At 35.1% G+C, this 26,543-nt stretch overlaps 1 pseudogene; it reads left to right on the top strand.

Annotated features, from left to right (window-relative positions):
- The window catches only part of LOC107876517, a 71,994-nt pseudogene extending 45,677 nt beyond the window's left edge, over nt 1-26,317 (top strand).
- Nucleotides 26,318-26,543: the final 226 nt, after the last annotated feature.

The raw sequence follows: 26,543 nt of genomic DNA on the forward strand, positions 1-26,543 counted from the left end.
TGGTTCTTGGTTTACAAATCTGATTTGGGGGTTTTGATGTCAAATGGTTTGTTATGGTTTTCTATGGTTTTAATTTTGCTTTTATGTGAATTAATATTGATTTTGGATAATTGGATTTCATGAGAATGGTTTAATGGTAATTGGAATTGTTTTTGTTCATATTATGCCCCCAATGTGTTTAATAAAATGCTTATAACGATTTGTTCATTACATTGACTACTTTTAATGGGACTCTTTCTTGTTTTAAAACTTGGTAAAGGAATTATGCATGGTTTAACTGGCTTGGAATGATAAATGTATAATGGTTATGCTTGTGGGGCTCATGGAATCCCAAAAGTGCTTAAATATGGTAAATGAAAGGGCACTTGAAAGTTCCCTTAAACCTATACATGGTTGGCTATGGATAATACTTGCAAGTAAGGATTGTTATGATGATACAAATATTAGTGTCCTTTGTTAATATATGGATAATGGTTTTGTTATTTGTAAATCAGTTTTAATTGGGCAAAAATGGCGGGATGTGTAGTAAAGTTATGGAAGGTGGAGGTCTCAGGGGGACCAAAACTCAAAACTCATATTTGTCGATATGAGATTGGTCTTAGTAACCATCTGCATGATGTCATACTATATATTGGGGGATGTACTAGTCATCCCAGGTTTTCTTCCTTAGTCATGTGGCTACACGCATTGAGGCTTTTTTAGCAAGGGAGCTAAACCCGTATAGCCTGTGGGAAGTTTAGGATGGCAAAGCTACTCAACCCAGGTAAAATTTTTAAAGGCATACTAAACCCGGCCCCTTTTCCCAACATGGATATATATATGGTTCTATAAATTTGATAGTTTTACTAGTTTCTTAGATGACATTATTTTATCATTATCCTAATATCATGCTAGCGTGCACCCACTAACTCGACTACTGGAGGTTGTATACCCACACTATACAGGAATCGGCCATTCTCCTCCTCTTATACAATGATTGACTTGGGGACAATATTTGGACTAGAGTGGTGAGCTTCCATCCTTTTGGAAGGCTCCATTACATATTATGGATATTTTTAGACGTTATGGTTTATTTTTGGATAGTAGTTTTGACTATGGTTTGGGGCATCTCCCAATCAGATTTTATTACTCTTTTGGTTAGAGGTTGTGTGATACTTGTATGGGTTGGAATGTACAGGATCGGTATTGTTGTTAGCCTTAGCATTAGAATAAACTGGAAGGCTGGAACTATTGGACATAATTTCTCACTTTCCATCATATTTAATTTTTATATTAATTATTATTGTTTTGGAATTTATTTGGTTATTGCCTGGTTTGTGGCCTTTGGTATGATTGGTATGGTTCAATTGTTGGTATGAGATGGTTGGACTCGATTGGGTTAGTCATGGCTATGATTCGATCCTATCCCTAAGTCTTTGTGTGAGCTGTTGCACTATCTTTCTACACGCTCAAAATTCATCCAACTCATGGTAGGCAGCTGGAGGTAGGGTTAGGTATCGGGGGTGGTCTCCGATCCCGGTCGGCCTTGAGATGCCTATTACAACAAGGCCCTCGGTCGGTTTGTATCAAGTTGTAATCAAAGCCTAGATTCATAGTCAAATGGGAAGCCACAAAGTCATGTTGAGTAGAGTTTCTTTTAGAGGGGTGTAGCATTCCACACTCGTAAGGGAGAGTCTACAAGGCAATTAGGAATGTTTTACTTCCTTGGTATTCTATTTTAAAGCTTGGAGTCTCAGTCCTAGAATCTTCTCTAATCCTTGTTTGTTCGTCTTTTAGATCATGCCTCGTAGATTTGGAACACATGGAAATTCTATTATCCTATCTAGGGGTAATGTTGAAGGTGTGAATCCTACTTTTGGGATTCATCTTTGATCTCACGGTCCTTTCCCTGATAGTTTTGGAGTTCCACCAATTGCTACTAGTCCTCCTCAAGGTGAGGTGACTAATGAAAAATTCCATCAGACCATCCATTTTCTTGCTTAGATAGTTGCTGATCAGGATGAGTAGGGTGTGACTGGTTCTTTTTCTACTGAGGCCACAAGGGTTGGTCAATTTATAAAGATGGGTCCTCAAACTTTTTCTGGAGTAAAGGTGGAGGAGGATCCACAAGGCTTCTTTGATTAAATGGAAAAGACATTTCAGGTGATGCAGTCTACCACTGGGGAAAGGGTAACTTTGTAGCTTATCAGCTCAAAGAGGTTATATATCAGTGGTATGAAGAGTGGGATGAGGATAGGGGTGATGTGGAAGAATTAGTCTTATGGTATACTATTTCTAAGGCCTTCATAGATCGGTTCTTTCCCAAAGAGTTGAGGGAAGCAAAGATGGAGGATTTTGTGAACCTCATGCAGGGGAGGATGTCTGTCAAGGAACATTCCATGAAATTTCATCAATTGCTGAGGTATGCTCCTAATTTAGTTGATGACATACGGGTAAGCATGAAAAATTTCACCTCTGGGTTGAATTGGGATTTAATTTTAGAGAGTATGACTGTCTTGTTGATTAAATATATGGATATCTCTAGGTTGACTATTTATATGTAATAAGTGGAGGATAAAAAGAGGAAGTAGGTTGATTTTGTGGATTGATAGGGTAAGAGGAGCAGGTTTACTGATCAGGGAGGTGCTCAGTCTCAGTGTGGTCAAGATGGTGGCAAATGGAAGAAAAAATGAGAGTGTTCTAGTTCTTTCTATTCTACTAGTTCTTCTTACAAGTCGAGCAACAAGCGTCATCATGGTGGTGACAGTTTCTGAGCATAGGGTGCCCGATCTCAGGCAAGCGTAGGTTAGTCAGTTTCTTCATGCCCTCCTTGTTGATTTTGTGGTCATCCTAGTCAGGGTTATTGCTATAAAGAAAGGTACAAATACTTAAAGTGTGGCTAGAAAGTCTATCGGCCCATGGATTGTAGGGTTAATAAGGTTTCTTCGAGGGTGAACAAGATTTCTATAGCTTCATCTTTTGCTCCTAAACCTATTAGTGTTGCATCTACTTCTGTTACTGCTCCTATTTCTACTGTTGGTAGGAACAGGTTGTATCCTTTAGTGTCCTGATAAGAATTTGAGGCATCTGCTAATGTTGTTACTGGTACGTTATAGATTTTCTCTCATGATGTATATTTTTGCTTGATCCAAGATCCACGCTCTCCTCTATGACTCCTTATATTGTTGTATCTTTTGGTTTAGATTTAGAAGTTATTTCAGATTTGTTTTCTATTTCTACCCAGTAGGTGACTCGATTATTACTAAAAGAGTCAATACAGGGTGTGTGGAATCTGTTGGTGGCAGGCAGACCTTGGTGGATCTATTTGAGTTGGGTATGGTGGATTTCAATGTCATTCTGGGTATGGATTGGTTGCATTCTTGCAATGTGTCCTTGAATTGTCGGACCTATAGAGTTATCTTTAGGTTCCCTGGTGAGATAGTTATAGAATGAAAGGGTAGTTCTTTATCTCCTATGGGGATATTTATTTATTTATTATCTTAAAGATCGAAGGTTAAACTATAAAGGTTGTCTTTATCACTTGGTCTGGGTTAAAGATTCTAACTCGAAAGGTCCTTCTTTCTCGTAAGTTCCAGTGGTTAATGCCTTTTTGAATGATCTTCCTGGTGCTCCTCTAGACAGAGTTTGGTATTAATCTAGTTGTGGACACTCGTCTAATTTCTATTCCTCCATTTATAATGGCTCCAGCTGAGTTTAGAGAACTGAAGGAGCAACTTAAGGAACTTCTGGATAAGGGGTTTATTCGTCCTAGTGTATCCCTATAGGGTGCACTAGTGTTGTTTGAGCACAAAAAGGATGGTTCCCTTCGGATGTGCATTAACTATAGGCAGTTAAACAAGGTGATGGTCCAGAATAAGTATCTTCTTCCAAGGATAGATGATTGATTCACCCAAATTGCACCTCTCTTACAAGAGAGTAAGTGATCGTTGTCAAATATATAACCCAACTAGGTTGGGGTCAAATCCCATAGGGAATATGGTGTCAATCAAGTCTATTTGTGATTAAAATGACTGATAGATAATGGTGTCCTTTAATTGGGGGTTTTATCAATGAAACGATGAATAAAGTTTCGACTTGCTTTAGAACTCAAAGCTACGATTTCAATGGTTTAAATCATTGATGGAGAGAGACTAGGGTTGTGATCACTATGATTATTAACCCCTCATTGAATAATAGTTGTAGTACTGGATCCTCATGACTTTTGGGAAACACCAAATTATCAGTATCGACAGTCCATCTAAGTGTTTCTCAACCTACCTAGATGTTGTGCTCCCTAGTTCTCTCAAACTTAGGGCAACCTTTTATTCACACTGATTTTATCTCGAGTTGGTTAATTTTGTTACAACATTAATCATTAAATGGAAAATTAACCTTCCCAAACCCTCGTTGATAATTCACTACCTTTAGTTTAATTCTTAGTTCGAGCAAGCAAACATAAGGCTAGATCTATTGTTTGCAACCAATATAAAACAATCATTAAAGGGATTATCAAAATATTCCCACAATCACTCAAACCGTAACCAACTATTAAATCCATGGAGGAATAATCATAGATCCCACAACCATAGTTATGGGTTTTAGTTCCACATGAGAAAGAAAGAGATAGTAACAATTGTATTCATCATTCAGAGCAATTAAACTTACAAAAGATGAAGTCTGAGATTGATGCTCTTCCAAGTTCAAGAAGAATATCCCATAACTCAATCAAGGAATTTAAAATTGAATTCAAAGTTAAGAAACCCAGATAAGAAGTAAACTAGCCTTTGGAATAAGTTCCTGATGCCCCCTCAAACCCTAAAAGCTACTATTTATATTCGTACTTTAAGAAATATTTGAAGTTAAAAATTCAGCTTTTTGCTCCTTTAGCTGATGACATGTCTAATAGCATATCAAAAATCTGATAGCTTATTAAAAAATGTCATCAGACCTTCTACCCATGTGTGACGACATGTGTGAAGACTTATCACAAATCTGATAACTTATCAGAAAATGTCTTTTGACCTTTTTCCCATATGTGAGACAAGTGTGACGACTTATCACAAATCTGATAACTTATCAGAAAATTTTTTCAGACCTTCTGCCCATGTATGACGACTTGTGTGACTACTTATCACAAATCTGATAACTTATCAGAAAATGCCTTCAGAAATGCTTCACATATGTGACAACTTATCACAAATCAGATAACTTATCAAAAAATGTTGTCAAAAATGCTTCACCTTTCTTATTCTTTGCCTATGTGTGACGACATGTTCTAGTAGCTTATCACAGATCTTATAGCTTATCAGACTAAGTCGTTAGATGAAATCTCCAGAACTTAATTTTTTGCCTGTTTCAGCAAAAATCATCTTTCTTAATGTAGCCTTCATATATGTTCATGCATCTTGACTTTTCTACAAAATAACAAGAAATATAATAAAAAACAACAGTAATTACTTAAGAACTTGCAACTATTTCAAGCTAAAAGTCTTAAATGTGCTAACAGAAGGCTACCACATCAATATCCTCAACTTAAAACTATTACTTATCCTCAAGCAACTACATAACACCATACTATGATGTTTAATCAAGAGAAACATAAAATACCTATGATAGTTGATTATCCATTTTTATTCAAAACACACTACCCTCTCCAATTTCAATAACTTTCAAACACAACTGTGTATATCAATAAAGATAAAAAAATGTGACACAAAGGAATCAAGATATGGCATCAAATTAGCAACAATAACCATGCATATGTACAAGTTACACTACCCAAACAAGTATGAAGCTAGCAATGCGATCGAAATTCCTTTACAACAAAGAAGTCCCTCTTCGCTCATATATGAAATCAAGCACATAAATACAGGGACGGTCAAGAGACATTCACTCTCAAAAAGAGGTTCCAATCAATGTATGCCAAATACCATAAGCTTGCCCTTATTTTCATCACCGAGGCTTTCAGACAGTTAAGCTAGGATCACTATAGGACTTTTCTTCACCTTGTAATATAGGCTTGGGGCTAGTATGATACTCAAGGATATTTAAAGTGACTAAGCCTCCTTGGCACTACACTATTTTTGGAATCTCACTTATCAACCTTTAACTTATTTCTCCCTTTCTTTATTGAAGAAAATTCAAGCTGGATGCGGTCCTTTAGTCTTTTATTTTCATTTTTTCACAATTTTCTTTTATTATTCTTTTTCTACCAAACCCATACTTGAATTTTTTTATTTTATTATATCCTTCTTCATACTCACTTTACATCACGCACCTCTATGATAGCCATCCTCAACTTAGGTGATTTACCTAAGTCAAAGTGCACAATGCCCAAGGAGGACCAAGGCCCAAACAGGTTCATTGTGATACAAGTGGAAAGGTGATAGGTATAACAAAGAAAATATATACATATATATATATAGGCATTCAGGCTCAAAATCAGGATCAAGAGATATGATTCAAATATGGAAGGCCATTTAGGCTAAAAGTAGACTAATATAAAAAATGGCCTATGATCCTTTCCTAGCCACTCTCCAACAACCAAGGCAAGACCAACCGTGCAAGTTTTGGATTTAACACACAACGGGAACTAGATAGTATCTCACAAACACATAGCTACTACCTATCAGATTCACGCAATTATTAGTAATGATTATCATGTCTCTAATACTAATGCCATAAAAAGATTCACAGTAGTCACATATAGATGCACATCACACAGTTACAAAATAGATAATTGGAGAGATATTTATTTTAACTGCCCCAGATACTTATTTTTCTCCCAATTAACCACAACACATCACAAAATAAAATACAGTACACCTAAACATTTCGGCTCTACTAGGAACAAGACTTCAGGAAAAATAGGCACGGCAACAAAACCCCAAAAGGATATCAACACCCACAAGTAGTATCACCCTCAACTTAAAATCATGCATTGTCCCCAATGCATCAAACTAAAACAAGAGAGTTAGAAACATACCTGTGGCACCATATGTGCAGAGATCTGATGTCAATCACATAATACAAAGACAAACAACAAAATGCCTTGGGTTGCCTCCCAAGCAGCGTAGTTTAAATATCCTTGATTATTTCTTTTTCGCTAAAAATCATCCTTGTTAACGTAGCTTTCCTATATGTTCATTCATCTTGACTTTCCTACAAAATCACATAAAATATAATAAAAAACAACAATAATTACTTAAGAACTTACAATTATTTCAAGTTAAAAGCCTTAAATGTTCTAACAAAAGACTAGCACATCAACGCCCTCAACTTAAAACCATTAATTTTCCTCAAGCAACTACATAACACCATACTATGATGTTTAATAAAGAGAAACATAAAATAACTATGACAGTTGATTATCAAATTTTTCTCAATAATCATTTAATAAAATAATAAATTAATTGATCAAATCACTTTACATAAAATTAATAAAATACGATAGTAATTTTATTCCCCAATTTGAGCAAAAATTGATAATCAACTATTGTAGGTATTTTATGTTTCTCTTGATTAAACATCGTAGTATGGTTTTATGTAGTTGCTTGAGGATAAGCAATGGTTTTAAATTAGGGGTGTTGATATGCTAGCCTTCTGTTAGCACATTTAAGACTTTAAACTTGAAATAATTATAAGTTCTTAAGTAATTACTGTTATTTTCTTATTATATTTCATATGACTTTGTAGAAAAGTCAAGATGCATGAATATATATAAAAACTACGTTAAGAAGGATGATTTTTGGTGAAAGAGGCAAGAAATTAATTCTGGAGATATCATCTGAGGACTTAGTCTGATAAGCTATCAGATCTGTGATAAGCTATCAGAACTTGTCATCATACATAGGCAGAGAACAATAAAGGTGAAGTATTTCTGATGACATTTTTCGATAAGTTATCAGATTTATAATAAGTCATCACACATGTCATCACATATATGAAGCATTTTTAAGACATTTTTTAATAAGTTATTATATTTGTGATAAGTCATCACACATGTCATCACACATAAGCAGAAGGTCTGAAAATTTTTTTTGATAAGTTATCATATTTATGATAAGTCATCACACTTCTTCACACATGGGTAGAAGGTCTGGCGATATTCTCTGATAAGCTACAGACATGTCGTCAACTAAAGGAGCAAGAAGCTGAATTTTTAACTTTGAATTTTTCTTAAAGTACGGATGTAAATAGTATCTTTTACGGTTTGAGGGGGTATCAGTAACTTATTCCAAAGGATAGTTTACATCTTTTCTGGGTCTCTTAACTTTGAATTCAATTTTCAATTCTTTGATTTAGTTGTGGGATATTCTTCTTGAACTTGGAAGAGAATCAACCTCAGATTTCATGTTTTGTAAGTTTAATTTCTCTAAATGATGAATACAATTGTTGATATCTCTTCCTTTATCATGTGGAACTAAAACCCTTAATTAGAGTTCTGGGATCTATGATTATTCCTCCTTGGATTTAATAGTTGGTCAGGGTTTGAGTGATTATGGGAACATCTTGATAATTCCTTTGTAATGATTCTTTTCTATTGGCTGCAAACAATAGATCTAGCCTTATGTTTTCTTGCTCGAATGGAGAAATAAACTAAAGGCAGTGAATTATCAATGGGTATTTGGGAAGGTTAACTTTACATCTAATGATTAATGCTTTAACAAGATTAATAAACTCGAGATAAAATCAGTGTGAATAGAAGGTTGTCCTAAGTTCAAGAAAATTAGGGAGCACAACATCTATATAGGTTGAGAAACACTTAGATAGACTGTTGATACTGATAATTTGGTGTTTTCCACAAGTCATAAGAATCCAGTACTACAACTATTATTCAATGAGAGGTTAATAATCATAGTGATCACAACCCTAGTCTCTCTCTATCATTGATTTTAACCATTGAAATTTGAGCTTTGAGTTTTGAAGATAGTCTAAACTTTTATCAACTATTAAAAACCCCCATTTTATCTTTTTGTATAATCTATTTAAAGTTAACTTGTATCTATAGTTTCAAATTAGTTTAATCACCACTCACATTGTTCCTCGTGGACTCGATCTCGACTCCAAAGTTGGGTAATTATATTGACGACGATCGCCTTACACTAAATTGTAGTGTAAGTTGAGTGTTATCAAAAATGGCACCATTGCCAGGGAACAATTTGGTGTATTGAGTTGGTTTGGAATTTTAGCTTACTTGCTTGAATTTAAACATGTAAATATTTGCTTGTAATTTTCTTTTATTTCTTGTGTTAGGTAGATTTATATTTTAGTTTATTTATTATTATAGCATTTTGGAATGAATGTGAGTTTAATGGTTGGAAATCCTACCTTGATGATCCATGTCCATATTATAATGGACCTCAATTTTGGCAAAATTGTAGATATGCTCCCCGGAGAGAGATGTGTGCACCATCTCCATCCTACTAGGAGGATGATTGTTCTTTATGAGGTGGTGAAGATGAACATTGAAGTGATTGTTTAAATTCCCCCTCCCCCTATTATGCAAACCCAAATTCTAGTTGTTCTTATGATTTTGATAGGTCTTATGGTCAAGAACAGGAAAAATGAAGCATCGAAAGGAGTCTCATTGAAGTTATGTTACAATGACTTTTGGATAGCCAAGAATAAATGCTTCAAGACATGAGGGAATGGAAAGAGGAAAGAAAAATGATAGAGGATATGGATATAGAGGTTAATCATTCAAAGAACTTTTCAACATTATGTTTAGATGATATCTTGTCTGTGGAATTATTTAAAATAATGGACGAGTGTGAAGATGAGGTGAAAAAATCCAATATTTATGTTGATCTTGAAGATGAGAAACCCTCGGTGATTTTCCAACCAACTGAACCAACCATGAGAGATAATACTAAGATTGAGGAAATGGTGCTAGAGTCAAAAAAAGAAACAAAGCCAATCTCTTATGAAGACCGTAGCCTAATTTAGGGTGAAAACGTCGAGAAGGATGCAACTCCAAAATTAGGGAGAAGATCTCACTCGAATCACCTTTAATCATTATGCTTGGTGGATGTGATGAAAGTTGAATCACCCAAAAAAATGATGAATTTTGGAAATAAGGAGGAAAATTTCTACATTTTGGAGTTTGTCTTTCCGAAAGGGTATAATACAATCCCAATCTTGAAGGCCAAGAAGCTTAAAGATCGATGTCCATTTATTGGATTTTTAAGATTCTCACCGTTACCAAAGAGTCCACACAAAAGTTTGATGCAAAATTGGTAAAGCGGTTCAAGTCTTCGAAGTGGTGTGATAGAACTGTCCTTATCATGCTCTCATATTTTCCCAACATACCTAAAAGATGTAAAGATTGAAATATAGGCTAAAGATTCAAATCATCTAAGTGGAGGGATAAAGGATGAAGCACTTTCAAGGTTTTTTAATGAATTCTGAGTAGTCAAGATAACCTAGTCGTGCCGTTACATTAGATCGGGCATTGCTTGGGAGGAAACCCAAGGCATTTTGTTGTTTGAATTGTATTATGTGATTGACATTAGATCTCTGCACCTATGGTGCCACATGAATGTTTCTAACTCTCTTGTTTTAGTTTGATACATTGGGGATAATGTATGATTTTAAGTTAAGGGTGAGACTGCTTGTGGGTGTTGATGTCCTCTTGGAGTTTTTGTTGTCGTGCCTCTTTTCCTCAAAGTCTTGTTCCTTTTAGAGCCAGTATATTGAGGCGTAGTGTGTTTTATTTTGTGATGTATTATGGTTAATTGGGAGAAAAATAAGTATCTGGGGTAGTTGGCATAAATACCTCTCTAATGTTCTATTTTGAAACTGTGTAATGTGCATCTATATGCGACTACTGTGAATCTTTTTATGGCATTTGTATTATGGACATGATAATCATTGCTAACAATTTCATGAACCAGATAGGTAGTAGCTTGTGATGTACCTTTGTGCCATGTGTTTGTGAGATACTACCTAGTTCTCATTGTGTGTTAAATCTAGAACTTGCCTGGTTGGTCTTGCCTTGGTTGTAGGAGAGTGGTTAGGAAAAGCATACATCAATTTAGTGTAAGACAGTCCTCGTCAATATCATTACCCAACTTTGAAGTCGGGTCGAATCAACAAGGGATAATATAAAGGGCAATTAAGCTAATTTGAAACTATAGCCACAAGTTAACTTCAAACAAATGATACGAAAAGATAAAATATTGGGTTTTTAATGGTTGATAAAACTTTTGACTAGCTTCAGAGCTCAAAGATAAAATTTCAATGGTTTAAATCATTGATAGAGAGAGTCTAGGGTTGTGATCACTATGATAATTAACCCCTTATTAATAATAGTTGTAGTACTGGATTCTCATGACTTGTGGGAAACACTAAATTATCAGTATCGACAGTCCATCTAAGTGTTTCTCAACCTACTTAGATGTTATGCTCCCTAATTCTCTCAAACTTAGGACAACCTTCTATTCACACTGATTTTATCTCGAGTTGATTAATCTTGTTACAACATTAATTATTAGGTGGAAAATTAACCTTCCCAAATCCTTATTGATAATTCACTACCTTTAGTTTATTTCTCATTCAGAGCAATTAAACTTACAGAAGATGAAGTCTGAGGTTGATGCTCTTCCAAGTTTAAGAAGAATATGCCACAATTCAATCAAAGAATTTAAAATTGAATTCAAATTTAAAAGAACCAGAAAAGAAGGAAACTAGCCTTTGCAATAAGTCCCCGATGCCCCCTGCAACATTGTCAACAACTGGCTTCGTAATAGAGTTCCACGCCCAATAAAGAGTCTCCATCAGATGAATATCCATCATATTGAACCTCTCCTATGTCTCGTGGAGGGCTTAAGTTAGGAGCTGCCTAAAGTTGCTGATCTCATCTCTCAGTTGTACCCTCCTAAAAGACAAAAAGAACCTTTCCTGGAAACCGTCTTTCAACTGCCTCCAAATGGTTATAGAATCGAGCGTCAGCTCATTTAGCGACAATGTTGTCTCCCCAGACAGAGACAATGGAAATAAGTACAGGCGGATAAAATTCTATCCTACTCTGTGGTTATTAAAAGAATTGTAAATAGTGACAAATTCAATAAATGTATGTTGAGATCATCACCCGGGAGTCCAGCGAATAACCTCTTAAGATGCAGGAGTTGAATCATCATGCTTATAATATGGAACTTAGCTCCAAGTGCCAAAGGTGGAGGAATAATATCACCAGTTGCACCTATTCCATCCTCATCATTATTAAGATCATACTGCACAGGTTGGCGATCCTGCCTCGCTCTAAATGGGCAATTTCTATTTTCATTTCTATCAACTGGTGCCACTATATCTTCTGTGCGCCTATGATTTCTTGGTCCTAACAGATCATCATCTCCTAGGTCCTCTTTGTTAAGATTTGTTACCCAACTTGGGTTATCTAATTTTTGTTTATTTAACTGTGCCCTAGCCAGGGAGGCTAGTCTTCCTGCTTCTTATGGGTCTGCCATTATATCGATCAACTGAGGTCCCAGAGAACTGGTAGTAATGGTTCACCCAAACTTTGTGTACTTGGCATACACACTAACTACCTTACAGAGAACAAAAACAACAAATAAATATAAAACCAGTAAACTTACTATGAGTCAATTATCATAGATATACTCAATTTGAAACTGTATTCCCTGGCAATGGCACAATTTTTTATAACGCTTAACTTACACATCAATTTAGTGCAAGGCGGTCATCGTTAATATAATTACCTAACTTTGGAGTCGGGTCAAATCCACGAGGAATAATGTGAGTGGCGATTAAACTAATTTGAACTATAGCTACAAGTTAACTTCAAACAAATAATACAAAAAGATTAAATGAAGGGTTTTTAATGGTTGATAGAAGTTTCGACTAGCGTCAGAATCAAAGATAAAATTTCAATGGTTCAAATAAATGATAGAAAGAGACTAGGGTTGTGATCACTATGATTATTAACCCCTCCTTGAATAATTATTGTAGTACTGGATTCTCATGACTTGTGGGAAATACCAAATTATTAGTATCCGCAGTCCATCTAAGTGTTTCTCACCCTACCTAGATGTTGTGCTCCCTAATTCTCTCGAACTTAGAACAACCTTCTATTCACACTGATTTTATCTCAAGTTTATTAATATTGTTACAACATTAATCATAGATGGAAAATTAACCTTTCCAAATCCTCGTTGATAATTCACTACCTTTAATTTATTTCTTAGTTCGAGCAAGCAAACATAAGGCTAGATCTATTGTTTGCAACCAATCAAAAACAATCATTACAAAGGAATTATCAAGATGTTCCCACAATCACTCAAACCCTAACCAACTATTAAATCCATAGAGGAATAATCACAGATCCCATAACCCTAGTTATGGATTTTAGCTCCACATGAGAAAAAAAAAGATAACAATAATTGGATTCATCATTTCGAGCAATTAAACTTACAAAAGATGAAGTTCGAGGTTGATACTCTTTCAAGTTGAATAAGAGTAGCTCACAACTCAATCAAAGAATTGAAAATTGAATTCAAAGTTAAGTGACCCAGAAAAGAAGTAAACTAGCCTTTGGAATAAGTTCCTGATCTGCCCTAAAACCCTAAAATCTACTATTTATATCCGTACTTTAAGAAAAATTTGAGGTTAATATTCAGATTTTTTGCTCCTTTAGCAGACGACATGTCTGATAGATTATCAAAAATCTAATAGATTATCAGAGAATGTCATCAGACCTTCTGCCCATGTGTTACAACATGTGTGATGACTTATCACAAATCTGATAGCTTATCAGAAAATGTCTTTAGTGTGACGACATATGTGATGACTTATCACAAATCTAATAACTTATCAAAAAATGTCTTCAAAAATACTGTGTGACGACTTATCACAAATCTGATTACTTATCAGAAAATGTCATCAGAAATGCTTCACCTTTCTTGTTCTCTGCCTATGTGTGATGACATGTTCTGATAGCTTATCAGACCAAGTCATTAGATGAAATCTCCAGTACTTAATTTCTTGCCTCTTTCACCAAAATTTATCCTTCTTATCGTAGCTTTCATATATGTTCATACATCTTTACTTTCCTATAAAATCATATGAAATATAATAAAAAACAATAGTAATTAATTAAGAACTTACAATTATTTCAAGTTAAAAGTCTTAAATGTGCTAACAGAAGGCTACACATTAATGATCAGTTCGACCAGTTGCAAGGTGCCAAATTCTTTTCTAAGATAGATATTTGGTTTAGGTATCATCATCTAATGATTAGGGAGGTGGATATCCCTAATATGGCTTGTTATACTTGGTATGGGCACTTTGAGTTTTTGGTAATGTTATTTGGGTTGACTAATTCTCTAATGATATTACGGTTTATTCTAAGAGTGAGGCGGATCATGCTAATCACCTCTATTTGGTGTTACAAACCTTAAAGGAACTGTAGTTGTATGCCAAGTTCTCTAAGTGTGAGCTTTGGTTGAATGCTATAACTTTCTTAGATCATATTATTTCCAATGAAGGGATCATGGTGGATCCTCAAAAGGTTGTTTTGGTTAAGAGGTGGCCTAAACCCACGACTCCATTTGTCATTTCGAGCTTCTTGGGTTAAGACGAGTATTAAAAATAGTTTTTTGAAAGTTTTTCATCGATTGTTGCTCAAGGTCAAATTTCTTGGTTAGATGCTTGTGAAGGGAGTTTTGAGAAGTTAAAAGATAAGTTAACTTCAGCTCTAATTCTGACATTGCCAAAAGGCAATGACGGGTTCGTGGTTTATTGTGATGCATCTCTAGTAGATCTTGGTTGTTTTTTATGCAGCATCAGAAGGTTATTTCCTATGCTTCTAAGCAGTTGAAGGTATATGAGAGAAATTATCCAACTCATGATTTGGAGCTCTTGGCGGTTGTGTCAGCTTTAAAAATGTTGCAACATTATTTGTATGGTTTTCATGAGGATATCTTTTATGATCATAATAGTCAACAGTATGCGTTCACTTAGAGGAAGGTTATTCTCAAGTTGAGGAGATAGCTTAAGCTTCTTAAGGATTATGATATGAGTCTTCTCTACAATCAGGTAAGGATAAAATGGTTGTTGATGCTCTTAGTAGGTTATCCATGGGAATTTTGGTGCACGTAGAGGAAGGAGTGTAGGAATTGGTGAAGGATATTAATAGCTTGGCTAATCTTGGAGTTTTTCTCTTGGACTCCATGAATGGTGGTGTGGTGGTGCAAGAAGTGGTTCGATTGTCTCTTGGTGTGGAGATTTAAGGAAAATAAAGTGTTGGATCCTATCTTGATGAAGATCAAGAGTGACGTTGGTGGGCAAAATGTAGTGGTTTTAGAGATCGGCGGTGATGGTACTTTATGGTACCAAGGAAGGTTTTGTGTTCCTAGCGTCGATAGTTTATGATAAAGGATTTTAGTTGAGGTGCATGGTATGACTAGGATGTATCATGATCTCAAGAAGATCTATTGGTGGAATGGTATGAAGAGGGATACGGCTGATTTTGTGGCTAAGTACATGGTGTGTCAATAGGTTATGGTTGAGCTCATAAGGCCAGGAGGGTTTTATCAAGAAATCAATTTGCCTGACTGTAAATGGGAGGTGATGGACTTCATTACCAATCTTCCTTGGTCTTGGAATCAATATCATTCAATTTGGGTCATCACAGATAAGATGACTAAGTTTTTTCACTTTTTACCAGTGTAAACTACTTTCTCGGTGGAAGATTATGTGAAGCTGTATCTTTAAGAGATTATGAAGCTGTATGGGGGGCCTATTTTGATTATTTTTTATCGTGGCATGCAGTTTATATCTAACTTTTAGAAATCTTTTCAATAAGGGTTGGGGACTAAGGTTAGTCTGAGTATTTCTTTCCATTCCCCATATGGATGGACAAGCAGAGAGAACTATTTAGATATTAGAGGATATACTTCGGGCTTGTGTGATTGATTATGGTGGAAATTGGGTTAAGCATCTACCTTTGGTGGAGTTTGCTTACAACAATAGCTATCATTCTAGTATTAGTATGGCCCCATTTTAAGGCATTGTATGGTAGGAGGTGTAGATCACCTATTTGTTGGTTTGATCTTAGTGAGGTAGATATATTTGGTCCCAACTTAGTTTATTAGGCTATGAAGAAGGTAAAGGTTATTCGAGAGAGGATTAAGGTTGCCCAAAGTCATAAAACTTCAATGCAGATATTAGGCATAGAGACTTAGAGTTTAAGGTTGGCGATAAGGTTTTTCTTAAGTTATCTCCCATGAAGTGAGTGGTGCAATTAGGTAAGAAAGAGAAGCCCAGCCCCCTATATGTGGGTTCTTATAGGGTTTTGTGGAGAATTGGTAATATTGCTTATAAGTTGTAGTTACCTTCTAGGTTATCTCTTTTATGTTGTTCATTTGGAATGATTGGGTATCTCGAATTCTTTGTATTATGAAAATATCCCAGTTGAGATCTTGGATAGGCAACTTCAACGGTTGTGGACCAAGGATGTGGCTTTGGTTAAGGTTCTTTGGCGGAATAATAAGGTGTAAGAAGCTACATACATAGAAAGTGGAAAAGGACATGAAGTCCAAATATCCATATTTGTTTTCTGCTTCTGGGATTCATGTGAAAGGTATGTGACTTCAATACATCTTTATTTTCAGAGTTTATTAAAGAAAACATTTATATCTTTTCCTCTTTGTTTTACAAATTTTATTAGTTATTGAAAATATATATTTGATAATACAAATGACTCATGCGTGTATTTAAAACTAGGGAGACTGAAATACCCTAGTTTCTGGTCATTAGGGAATTTCTTAGAATTCTAATCTTTGGACCCAATAAGACTCATGGGTATGAGTTGTATGTTGGGGGTATAGATGGTATGGTTCAGTCATATGTTAGCCGATGTTGGCTGGTGAGATGGATTTTAGTTACTGGAATGGATACGACTTAGTGGTACAAGTTGTATTAGTGGTTACGAATTGTTTGATTCCTTAACTTAATCTTAGACTTTGTTACTGAGGTTGGATCAAATTATGAGTGGCTTAACATGAGTCGTAAGCCAGGGTACGAGTTATACCCAGGACTCGTATGGTGGCCAGTTTCTAAATCTTTCTTAGGTTTAAATCTACTAGGGGTATGGATAAAGGGTATGGATCGTATGCGTTGAATATCACTTAGTTGGATGGGTCATATGCTTGGAAGTTTTGATCTAGAGGTTAAGGCTAAGGTAGGAATGGAGGGTACCACTCGTATTGGAAGGGTATGACTTTTGAGGGTCAGTCATTTCCCTGTGATGGGATTTTGGTGCAATTTAAGTGGGGGTATTCTGGTAATATTCCATGACTTCTAACCTGCTTAGAAGATTATTTACCAAATTATACTATTAATTAACACTAAAAAACTCTTCTAAACTCTCAAAAATTCTCTCAAAAGCTTTTGGGCAGGGGAAGTTAGGGTTTCAACTAGAGGATTGATTTGGGTCTTGTCTTGGTGATTTCTTTCCATTATCATTTTGGTTTAAGGCATTTTGTCTTCCCTCATTGTTAACTCTATCTAAAGGAATTGTTTTTATAAATGTTTTCATGATTTCATTGATTGTATTATTTTGGTTTTCAAATATAATTTGTGTGTTTTGATATTAAATGGTTGGTTATGGTTTTCCATGGTTTTAATTATGCTTTTATATGCACTAATGGTGGTTTTTGGATAATTTTATTGCATGGAAATGGTTTAATGGTAATTGAAATTGGTTTTGGTCATATTATGCCCCTAATGTAATTGAAATAATGCTTATAAGGATATGTTAATTACGTTGACTACTTTAACGGAACTCTTGCTTGTTTTAAAAGATAGTAAGGGAATTATCCATGGTTTAAATAGCTTGGAATGGTAAATGTCTAATGGTTATGCTTCTGGGGCATATGGAATCCCCCAAGTGGTTTAATTTGGTAAAAGGAAGGGCACTTGAAAGCCCCCTTAAACCTATACATGGTTAGCTTTGGATAATACTTGCAAGTAAGGATTGGTATGACGATACCAATAAACGGCCTTGGTTAATAAATGGATAATGGTTTTGTTATTTGGAAATTATTTTTATTGGAAAATAATAGTAGGATGTGTAGCAAAGTATTAAAAGGTGGAGGTCTCGGGGGGGATCAAATAATGAAACTCATATTTGCCAATATAAGGTTGGTCTTGGTGACTGCATGCATATTTTTGGGGATGTCCAAGTGATCCCAGGTTTTCTTCACTAGTCGTGTGGCTACACGCACTGGGCCCTTTCAGCAGGGGAAGCTGAACCCTTATAGCCCGTGGGTGGCTTAGGAAGACAAAGCTAAACAACCCAGGTAAAGGTTTTAAAGTAATTCTAAACCCAATCCCTTTTCCCGAGATTGATAAATATATATATATATATATATATATATTTGTGTGTGTGTATGGTTGTATGCATATGGATGGTTTTACTTGCTTTTATAAATGGCATTATTTTATCCTTATTCTGAGATAATGCTAGCTTTCACACGCTAACACCATCAATTGGTATTTGTATACCCATACTATGCAAGAACCGGCTGTTGTACTCCTCCTACATAGTGATTGACTTGGGGACAGCATTTGGACTGAAGTGGTGAGCTTCCATCCTTTTGGAAGGCTCTATTTCATGTTATGGATATTTCTAGACTTTATGGTTTATTTTTGGATATTGGTTTTTGCTATGGTTGGAGGCATGTCCCAACTGAATTTTATTTCAGTTTTTGTTAGAGGCTTTGTGCTACTTCTATGGGTTAGAATTGGAGGATCGGTATTGGTGTTAGCCTTGGCATTGGAATAAGAGGGAAGGCTGGCAGCATCAGACATAATTTCTCACTATTCCATGATATTTTATTTTGGGATTAATTATATTATATTTTGGAACTTATTTGGTTATGGTTTGGTTTGTGGACTTTGGTATGGTTGGATTTTTTGGTATGGTATGGTTAGACTTGGTTGGGTTGGTCATGGCTGTGATCCAATCCTGTCCTAGAGTCTTCATGTGAGTTATTGCACTATCTAGCTACATGCTCCAAAAGTTAGCCAACTTTAGGCAGGCGGCTAGAGGTTAAGTTGGGTAACGGGGGTGGTCTTCAATCCCGATTGGACTTGGGACGACCATTACAACAAGGACCCCGATCGAGTCGCATCAACATATAAGATAGTCCTTATTTCATTTTCCAGTACATTCAAAGTACTGATCGCATACTCGCTTTTGTGTTGTGTTATCTTATAAAATAGGTTTGGATGCTTCATTCCCCAATCATACTTAGATAGTTTATGTGCCACTCAACTATAGTATTTGGTCAGTCCTCATCACTCGAAGACAAATTATGTTATTTATAATGCTTTCCAGTATTTTAATTCATGCTTAATTCAGTAGTCAGAGTTAGTTGGGGACCGTCCCAACAACTCATCGTGTTTAGAGGCTTTCATATAGTCAGATAGTCAAAAAGTTAAATATGTTTTCATTGAGGTGCTTCAAACTCCTTTACTATTGAATTGAATATTTAAATATTTATAAGATTACTTCCATACAATATTTTATCATCTTCCTTCAGTATTTGAAGCTTGTACCAGATCATGGGTTAGCTCGGGGTCACTTGTGGCCTTAACCACCATGTTACGACTTGGGGGTAGTCTCGGGTCGTGATAACTAATGACTATAAAATTAGATTGATGTGTTCCTAAAATTTCTATAAAGTGTATGGTTAGTCTTTTGACGTAATTAGTTAACCCAGAGTAAAACATACCTAAGATTTTCTATCAGGCCAAGAAATTTTTTCAAGTTAGAGTTGTCATATGATAGAATTTATTATTTTGTTAATGATTGCATGTTGTTATATAAGAATGATGGTGAATTAAAAAATAATAAGTTTGGCAGGCATGCTTGTTATAAGCGGACTCTCGGTAGAAAGATGATTCTAGTTAAGGCAATGCACTATTTACCTCTTATACCAAGGTTAAAGAGGTCGTACACACCAATGCGTTCTAGCCTATATATGAGATGGAACCATAAAAATAGAAGGCCAGTAAGTGTCTTATCTCATTCATTCGATGGAGAATCTGGGAAGTATTTCGATTGAACGTATCTTAATTTTTCTAGTGAACCAAGAAATTATTAGATTAGGCTTATGTGTAGATGGTTTAACACCATTTTTAATTCCACTCCACCTTATTCTTGCTGGCCTGTATTTTTTAATCCATATAATCTCCCATCTAAAATGTACATAACCAGTAGCTATATATTCTGAAGTTGTATTTTCCCCGAAACCCATAGTATAAAAATTTTTGATTGATGTCTATCAACACCCATTGATAGTTGAGCTCAAACAACTGTAGTTTTGAATGTGTAATGATACATAACATATCAAGTACATAGACTTTTGTTATTCGTACTTCATTAATATGGACCTTTATTAATCATATATGTATGGGATGTTGTCTAGTTTGTGACTATTGGAAAATTAGCGTGTTCATACTACATGAAAATAGTAAAGCATTCATTTTAAAGCATGACACAAGAAATTGCTGGTTTGATTGTCATTGTTAGTTCTTTGCAAATGACAATGAGTAGAAAGATAAAAATGCATCTAGAAAGAATAAGATTAATAATGATCTTCCACCTCTATTTCCAAGTCATTAGATTTGGAAGAAGTTTGCCAGCTTCCTAAAGTACAGAAGCTTCACCTTCTAGACTTCCTAGAAATGGTGTTGGACATAATTGGACCAAACAAAGAATATTTTTAGAGTTATTATATTAAAAGGATAATTTTCTATGGCATAATCTTGATGTGAGTCACATTGAAAAATATTATTTTGACAATATTTTTAACACACAAATGGATGTAATAGCATGATAAAAGACAATCCAAAAGCTACAATGGACATAAGGGAATATTGTAATAGAAAAGGGTTGTAGTTGTTGGAGAAATAAAATGGTAAAGTGTTTAAATACAAGGCCAACTTTTCATTTATATTGACTAAGAAACAAAAAAATTGCTAGTGGGTTAAGAACATAAGGATGCCTGGGGCTATGCTCTGAATTTAGGAAAGCATAAAAATATAGATCAAAGAAAGTAGGTCGGAAAGCTATGACTATCATGTTGTCATGAAAACTCGATTCCTATCACATTTATCCACCTTCCCCATAGGATATAGAAACCAGCCTTAGATATAAGTTTGTTTTTCCAAGATTTATAGTTGAGAAAGTTGTTAGAGAGTATATTGTTTAGGATGGATCAAAATATTCTTGTCATTACCACTATGTTGGAGAAGTTCTATGCATGTGATTTTTTTGATATGCTAGAGCATATTCTAATTTTCCTTTGTAGAAGAGGAACACCATGGAGGCCTAGTTAAAATAAGGTGGACGTATCCATTTAAGAGGTAATCTTCATTTTATAATTTTTTTTAATTTCTTAAATATACTACCTAAAATACAATTATATAGGAAAATTGGCAACTGTAAGAAAATTGAAGGATCACTTTTTGAAGCTTATCTTGAAAGAGAAACTGCTTAGTTTTGTTCTTACTACTTTCGAGATGAACACAATGATGAGGTGATAGTGATCCTATTTTTTCCTTGATTTTAATTTTTAATCTACTTGATTGAGGATCAAAAAAATATCACTACCAGAAAATACCCCTATCGCAACGAAAGTTTTAGTAACGGTTGGAAAAGCGTTGCTATAGATAACCTATTACAATGGTTCCAACCGTTGCAGTTTTTTTTTATTGTAATAAACCTATATGAGGGTATAATAGTTGCATTTGTCATATAACCGTTGCATTAGAGTACCCTGTAGCAACGGTTGTCCAAAACTGTTTCCATAAAGTAGCTAAGGCAACGTATTTCATCTGTTTTATATCTCTTTATGTATATATATAAAATTATGTCCGCCAAAAACACCCACTGTGTGTCCGATATCAGCCACCTCAAACCAAAGCTCCTCCGACCACCATTGTTGTTTCAATCTCTGACCTCACTGTGTGTTTGATATCAACCACGGGTCTGAGTTCACTTTCACCCTAAATCCATCTTCATCCTGTTCCACACCGTATTTCAGCCATAACATCCATCTCCATCCATCTAATCTCAGCTACGACAACATCCTTCAATTTTCAGCTGTCATATTTCAGTCGTTGAGGTTGTAAAGAGGCACCACTGCTCCGACCCCCACTTCAATTTCTGAGAAAATTTGGGGATTTCTTCTAATTTGTTGATTTTAAGATTAGTTTATTCTTCTAATTGACAATTTTGATCTTGGTTTCCTGGATAACCTCAGCACATAGAATCCTCCAAAAGTAGTTCATTTTTGGGGCTTTATTCTAATTTGTTGATTTTAATGTTAGTTTATTCTTCTAATTGATGATTTTGACTGGATAACCTCAGCGCACAAAATCCTCCAAAAGTAGTTCGGATTAGAATCCTCCAAAATTTAGGGCTTTCTTCTAATTTGTTGATTTTAAGGTTAGTTTATTCTTCTAATTGATTTTAAGTTTATTTTATTCTTCTAAGTTGCTCGGAATCTTTGAGAATGTTGATGGCTACACATAGAATCCTCCAAAAATAGTCCATTTTTGGACGATTCAGCACGAGGAAGGCAAGTCAGGCAATATTTTTAAGTGGCCGAGCAACTTAGGCCACAATTTGCTAAGGGTCTATTGAAAATTGCCTCTTTATCTCCATAAGGTAGAAATGAGATACTTTAGTTATTGTTGTTATTGAAGCTGGAATATTTATAGGTTGAAAAATACAAGAATTTCCCATAAAAGGAAAAAAACTTAGCTCAAAAAGTAAAGAAGAATGAGGGTTGCGGAGAGTAGATGTAATTTTAGTTTTTGCTATGGAAAAAGAATAATTCAATTGCTCTTTTCTAGTTAAAAACTCAATGAAATGTCTATCAATCTTTGGTTATTTTCTCCAAACTCTCAACCCCAAGGTGACAATTAGTAGTAGTTGTTGTAATTATAGTTGCAGCAAAAATTCTGAGGTTGTGATGATGATTTTCTTCATTCCTTCTTTGAGTAATTCGCTAATGCAGGAGAGTAATTAAATCTGTATCTTGGCGGGGCAACCCAAATAGCAGGTGAGCTTGCAACCGGTGTTTGCAGCCATTGCGGTGATCCGGTCTCTCTTGCTATATTGTAAGCATTACAGATCTGAGCCTTAATGTTTGATTTTTCATAAATGCAGTTGGGGAATTGGTAGGTTGAAAAACACTGGAGAATTTCCCCTAAAAGGATAAAAACTCAGAGATTAAAAATGAGGGTTGTGGAGAGTAGAGGAGAAAGTTGAAAGTTTGTTACACCTCTCTGCAATGCTTGTGATTTCAGTTTCTGCTCTGAAAGTATAAATAAATTCAATAGCCCTTTTTTCAATTAAACTCAGCCAAACAACCCCTTAAAGATTTTTTCTTGTTCTCTCCAAAATTCTCTTAGCCAAACTGAGAATCAATTTTACTAGTAATAATTCTAGCAAAAATTCTGATGCTATGATGATTTTTTTCTTTCTTTTTGAGCAAATTTGGGCATCAAAGAAGTCAGACCCATATCTTAGCAGGGCAACCCGGATGGTAGAAGTAACCCTGCAACTGGTGCTTTAGCCATAAGGATACCTGATAAAATGTTCACACGGGCGTTGATAGAACCTGACTTCTTATGTTCATTTCTCATTTCAAGGCTGGAATTAAACTTATCTATATGTGCCAATGTGGCTTCTACCTCTATTCCATTGCTGCTTTCCTTGTTTGGGAAATGCAATGGAAAGACTTTGCTGTAATGATATCTCATCACATAGTCACAGTTATTCTTATTTCATTCTCATACATTTCAAGGTAAATTTTAATTTACCAATAGCTAACCTTTTGTTTTTTAGTTATCACTTTCCTTCTTTCATTATCTTTTTTTCATTTGTGTATGTATACCATATCTTGATATGAAAATAGGGACATAATTTATGTATGATGTTATCAACACTTTTATGGTCTCTATGCTTATGGTGGGTGAAATACAAGTAGGAATTTTATATGTGCTTGGAATTTTCATATGCACTTAACCATAGAGCTCAGACATTTTTTAACATATTTTGAGAGATAACTTTTCTTTTCATTTTCAATTGATGGTGGGGTAAGGGATGCTTGGTCTAAGTAGATTTTAAACTTTGAAGACCTGGTTCAAGAGTAAAAATAGTACAAGGGAAGTGGACAACTGAACATTTATTGCCAAAGAAAGAACAGTTAGATGCCAATAATGGTGAAAATATTAGTTTGCATATTCTGATCTGGGAGTTGAGCTTTCACTTTGAAGATAATTGTTTTGATATGGAGTGTGGTCCTGTTCATCTAATTATTTAGGACAAACTCATGTTGCTCGAGTTACCTTTTAATTATTGCATGACTTGACTAGGTTGCTCATGATGAAGACGTACCATGAGAGATTGGGAAAGATATATATTTTGATTTGGTGGATTTTGAGAAAGTTAAGAGCTTTCACATTAAAAACAAACATTTTTACTATTTTAAAGGTACAAACTATCTTTTAATCTCAAAATTCTATCACTGACATTTATTCGCTTGTCAACATGAATTTAAATTCTAGCAAAAAGCAACATGATATGTTTGGTAAGACTCGATGAGATAGTTTATTAGTGTTACCTTAGATTTGTAGTATTCCGTATGTAGGTAGATGAAGATTCTTAGATGTATGCTTCTTTAGATTAAGGTGTCTGCATTCACACACCTAAGTGCTAACCACTTTTTGACCTTGCACATAAGACTTTTGATGCGTCGAGTAAAATCCAGCTAATAATTGATGTTCATTCACTCCTGCTATATGCACCCCTTTCCTTGTTGTACAAAGTTGTCACTCAATCAGACAATCTTTGTAATATTGGGCCTCTCTTTACGTGTACCCTTAACAACAACAACTTGATTTTCGCCTCACCAACAGCTTCTGATATATTGGCTTTTTCAAAAGCAATCCATATCTTAAACCCCCCAAATCCCAAACCCAACCCCAATCTCTGAGAGTTGATTCTACTTCCATACCATGATAAAGTTTATGTTATTGATGTTGTTTGATCATCTCAACCAGCCAATGGTATGGTCAAAACGTTGAGTTGGGAAGTCAAAAAAATAACTTTTTAGCCTAATTCACACCATCCGTTTGCATTTTGTGAATACCTGCTGGTCATGGTGCCATTTCGATATGAATTATTTTTTACGGAGCTTCTATCACTGGTGGAATCAGGGGAGATCTGATAACCAGGATAGATAATGATGTTGAAAGAATCTTGAGAGTTAAATTTGTTACTGGATTATTTGAACATTCGTTTACAGATAGATCATTGATAGATTTGGTTAGTTGCAAGGTATTCTTACATCTTTCTGTTGCCTATTGGGACTATTTAGACATTTTAGAGTTGAACACTACTTTATCTACATTTATAAGAGTACAACATCGTCTCATATTAGAGATCAATCACATAACATGAGTAGGCAAGAACCACTTCTTAGAAGAAACTCCCTCTTAAAATGGATTAATAGCCTCCCAACCCTATCTTTATAGATAGAAAGTCACTGCTGGTTTTGAAAATGCCTTCTGGAACCTTGTCTATCATACTCTTCCCTAAATGCTCAAGTTTTAATGAGGTTACATGTGACCACTATTTGTTCTATTCAACTGCTAAAGTTCTCCGTTGGACTCTTCTATAGTTGTTTTTAATATGGAATCTAAACAGCAGTTGGCTATATATTGTCTTACAATAGCACAATAGTGATTCTGTATTTCACTATCTTGGATCTATTTTAAGTCTGGTTAATTTTTTCACATTATTTAGGCACATAGAGACCTATCACGTGAAGCAGTTCGTAAATTCTTGGTTTTGTTGAAAAATGGGAAAGATCCAAAGAAACCATTTCTTCCTCTAGATAAAACTGGGAAAAAATCCTCTTTCCTGGAACTCATGCTAATGATCTTGGATACCAATATGGAAGATGGACAGCTACATGGACATGACTCAGTGGCAGAATCACAGTTGGTAAGCAATGTCTGATTATAAGTCTCTCCCTAACATGATTATAGACAATACATTTGAAACCTACACTTAAACCTGAATGGCTTATAGAAATAACACCTCAGTACTATTATTTGAAAGATGACAAAGATGGTAAGTGCTCTTACTATCTTTTATTGCAGCAATTGTTTTTGTTTATTATTTTCAGCTTCTGTTGGTTTGGCTGCCTTATTGGTGCCTCACGGCACAGTACTAAGAGTAGTCCCCCATCTCATCATTGAGGGACTTACAATCCAACCTGGACATTGGGTTTAATCTAGCGGTACTCATTATTATTTTCAAAAAAATATTTGTTGTTTTCAGTTCCCTAGTTGAGTTATTTTCTCTTTCTTTCTTGTGTTGGATGTATTCAACAGAATGCTGAAAGCTCTCAAGAGTAACATCATGTTCTCAAATGGCATGTTAGATCGATGGTGTAGTGGCAGGTATTCTTTAGTTTCTTGTGTGGACAATGCAACTGAATCTAAAAGTTCTACTAAAA

This window comes from Capsicum annuum, chromosome 7, assembly GCF_002878395.1.
Source record: "Capsicum annuum cultivar UCD-10X-F1 chromosome 7, UCD10Xv1.1, whole genome shotgun sequence".
NCBI lineage: Eukaryota > Viridiplantae > Streptophyta > Magnoliopsida > Solanales > Solanaceae > Capsicum > Capsicum annuum.